This window comes from Helianthus annuus, chromosome 2 (assembly GCF_002127325.2).
Source record: "Helianthus annuus cultivar XRQ/B chromosome 2, HanXRQr2.0-SUNRISE, whole genome shotgun sequence".
Taxonomy (NCBI): domain Eukaryota; kingdom Viridiplantae; phylum Streptophyta; class Magnoliopsida; order Asterales; family Asteraceae; genus Helianthus; species Helianthus annuus.
In genome coordinates, this window is record NC_035434.2 from 147,888,186 (window position 1) to 147,892,243 (window position 4,058).

Below are 4,058 nucleotides of genomic sequence, written 5' to 3' on the forward strand. Positions count from 1 at the left end.
GGAAGGTTCAAATGAAAACCACTAGTTATTGTGAAAACTCGAAAACTAATTAAAAAAAGCCAAAAAAACATACAAAAAATTTTTTTTTTAATTTTTTTTTGCAATCAAAATTTCGCAGGTTTTTTAATATAAAAAAAAATTTCAAAAAAAAAAAAAAATTTTTTTGTGTAGTGCACATGTGTAATACTGCACATATGTATGTGTATTATTACACATGTGCACTACACAAATTTTTTTTTTTTTTTTTTGAAAAAAAGTTTTTTTTATATATAAAAACTAGCGATTTTTATAAAAAAAAAAATTGAAAAAAAAATTGTGTGTTTTTTAGGCTTTTTTTAGTTAGTTTTTGAGTTTTCACAATAAAAGTGGTTTTCATTTGAACCATCCCCTATATAGGATCGTTTAATGCGATATCAAATTTGAAGTAAAGCCGTATAAACTTTTGTATATTTTGCTTTAATTGTTATACATTTGACGATCGTATATATAACCACTTGCACAATTCTTTCTAACTTCTATTATATTTATAAAACACTTCGTACACGTGCATTATGTTGTTTTGCAGTTATTAACTTAATTTTGGTTTTGTTATAAACACTCCAAATTTATAAACTGTTGTTAATTCAAATAGTTTAATTTATTCTTAAAGACAAATAAGAGCCTATTTTATACTTCTTCCACATACTAATGATATTTTATTACAGACTAGTGTACCGGATTACAATTTAATTGTTTGGTCAATTTTTTTAACAACAAATTTTTCAACACGTTAATTCCACTTTTATCTTGCACTTATAAGATTTGAATCCGTAATCTCACATTTGTTTGGTCAATATATTGTAACTGCTTTGCTTTAGGAAAAAAATATATAAGAAAGTTTGGTCTAAAATCAATGAAATAAAGTATGGGTAAACGCACATCGTATGAATGTAAGAAAATAAACCATTTATTCTGTTTTTATACAAGAAACTGATAACTCGTTGTCGATTAATGTAAACAAGTTGTTGTTTAATATTATTTGTAATTGTAATGTAATGTAATTATAATTCTATGAAAAACAACCTGTTATTTTTTTTTCTTTCTTTAATATCATATTGTCAAATTGTGTCAAATCATTTTTATATTTGATTATGTGAGAAACTGATTGTCTTTTAAGTAGATTTGTCCAAATTGATAACTAATTTAATCTGTAAATGTGAAACAACATTGCCTCTTAACACTAATTAAAAATGAAATCAGCAAAAATTATAATGTACAAACGTTTACAAACTTATAAAGTTTTTCAATCATAAAACATCAAAAAGAGGGTACTTGATCAGTTAGACATTTAATATCGTATTATTAATTTTAGTTTTACAGCATGATTACATATGACTTGTTTTATATTAATATTTAATATTCTTAAAAGCTAAACTCTACAGTAGCAATGTTTATTTATCTGTAATACCCTAACACGTTTAAACTATAAAGACGCAACGAAAATACGAGCCTTAAAAATTTCTTTCTTTATTAAACATCTTGACACACTTGAACATCCATTTTAAAATAACTCCTTTACAATAAATACATTCTCCGTTCTCATTAAAGAAATAAATCATAAATTATGTTTACTAAATTACATAATCACACATTCCCGTACAATCTATGATACGACTAGATCTTCGACCGCTTACACCTCGTGTTGATGATTCGTGATTCTGCACAACCTGCACTCACCATATACAACCAACCCATTAGTAAGTAGCGGCATTTATATATAATTTAATGCATATAATATTAAACAAGCATAACGCATTCTAACTACGTAAGCTATTTCATTCGATTACTCTTCCAACATCATTCACTTGAATCCGCCATCAACTCTTTGAGAGACCATCGTTCTTATACATGCACTTCCATTTTATACTCAAGCAATACGATTAGCAACACGTAAACTCGACATATTGAAAACCCACATTTTTCACGTAAACACTTACCATTTGTTTACATTCAATTGGTAATAATACGTGTACACACTTCCATATATTCATTTACTTATTTACGTATCCTCTTCATACGTCGCACATGCAAGTTCACACTACGTACACCCATATAATACCATGTGTTCATACTTACATACAAGACACATTCACTTATTCACATTCAATTACCATACTTAATCCCGCACATAAAAGTAACCACCTATGGACTTAGCGTTGAACAAGTTTCGTCATTTCACATGTATAATACATTCTAGTACATTTGTTCACGCGAGTTATAATCACATATATGCTTATGACCCACACTTATGTGACCTAAATCATTATTAGTTTCCAATTCGCACTCGCCTACTAGTTCCATCCTTACCCGCACCTTAATGCGTGACTAAATCTGATGTTTAATCGTATTTAAAGTGTCACGACCCCCGACCCACCCTGGACGGAATCGGGAGTCGCGAGCAGCCAAGCGATACCGGTGGTTATTTTTGAAAAGATTGCAGTGGAAATTTCATCAGGACCGTGAGTTAGGAAAAATATCAGAGTTTAGAAACACCGGATTTTATTTAAATAGATGAAATAAATTCCATTTTTACAAAGGTAGCTTTTAATAAAAACAATATTTCTTAATTTGATTTAATTAATAAAATAAGCCACTTCTTGAAGTCTTACAGTGCCGGATCTAATTCTTACTCCAATCTACTGTAATTACCTGAAACGCGTTTTAAAAAGGTTTTGTCAACGGGAAATACTGAGTGAGTTCATTCAGGTTTTATACAAAACAGATTTGTTATAATTTACAGTATTAAGAGCGATTACAATGTTTCTGATATCAAACCAACTACCCACAGTATTTGTCACTCGACTCGTTTCGGTGACTGTGGTCATATCACCATTGGCTGCCCCAATGAATGATGTATATCACTGTTAGGGCTTATTTCCCTAACCTATGTTAGGGCTTATTAGCCTAACCCTGTGATACTTCACTGTTAGGGCTTATTTGCCTAACCTATGTTAGGGCTTATTAGCCTAACCCTGTGAGAAATTAATATTGTGCACAATACCCCACATACCGGCTGTAACTTGGTGATTACAAAGACTTAATCCCTGTAATTATAACTTTGAAAATAAACATGATTTTGAAAGTAATTTGATAAAAAGAGAATGACTCACTTTATAAGCATGCAAGATTGAGTTAACAAGCTTCCTGATTCTACTTCTTCCGATAATTAAGCATGCACTTTATTATTCTGGATCTTCTGATGAATTAATAGTTTGTTTGATTGTAAGTGTGTAGTTGGGAGTATTCTTGGTAGTTAAACACATAGTTTAACAGAATGGAATACGTATTTGTGTAAAACCCAAATCAAACCTTAACGGTAGTCACGAGATTCGAACCTTAACAAATTTCACAAAGTATAGTCTTATTCAGACAGTACTTTGGTATCCATTTAATGAACTCACAAAGTATAGTACTTTGGATTCCATTTAACGAAATTCACAAAGCACAACACTTCGGCATTCGTTAGATGGTTCCTGAATCGATCGGACAGGACATCGCTTTGGTGATTATTGGTTAGAACACCAACGTATAGAGAGAAGAATAGAAAAAATGAACAAAGGAAATGAATTCCTAAGCTTTCTATTTATAGGTAAGAAGTGTATAACTTCTAGGAAGTTTCCTATAGCTTTTCTAGGAAGTTACTTATACATCTTCTAGGAAGCTTCCTATCCACAGATATTTATCCTCTTACACCTTCCTAGCACCTTCCTTTGATATTATCTATTTTATATTTATATATATTTCTATTTAGGTGATTAGTAGATCTTACTTAGCTTAATTAATCTTGCTTAGCTTAATTAATCTTGCTTAACTTAATTAATCGTACTTAGCTTAATTAATCTAGTTTAGCTTAATTAATCCCACTTAATTAATATTGAACTTAATTAATAGATTAATTAATCTACTCAGTTAACCTAGCTGCTAAGTTTATTTAACTATTAAGTTTACTTAGTTACTAAGTACTCTAGCAGCTCCTTGCTTACGAGTTCTAATTTCTAGATATAATGGAACGCGTATTA

The 4,058-nt window shown here is 30.1% G+C and overlaps 1 long non-coding RNA gene across 1 annotated transcript; it reads right to left on the reverse strand.

The window, feature by feature from the left end:
- Positions 1–1,485: 1,485 nt before the first annotated feature.
- On the reverse strand, positions 1,486–3,189 carry LOC118487577. The gene is made up of 2 exons (XR_004881930.1): positions 3,150–3,189; positions 1,486–1,706 (listed from the first exon to the last, which is right to left on the reverse strand). It is a non-coding gene; the product is annotated as an uncharacterized LOC118487577 (long non-coding RNA).
- Positions 3,190–4,058: the final 869 nt, after the last annotated feature.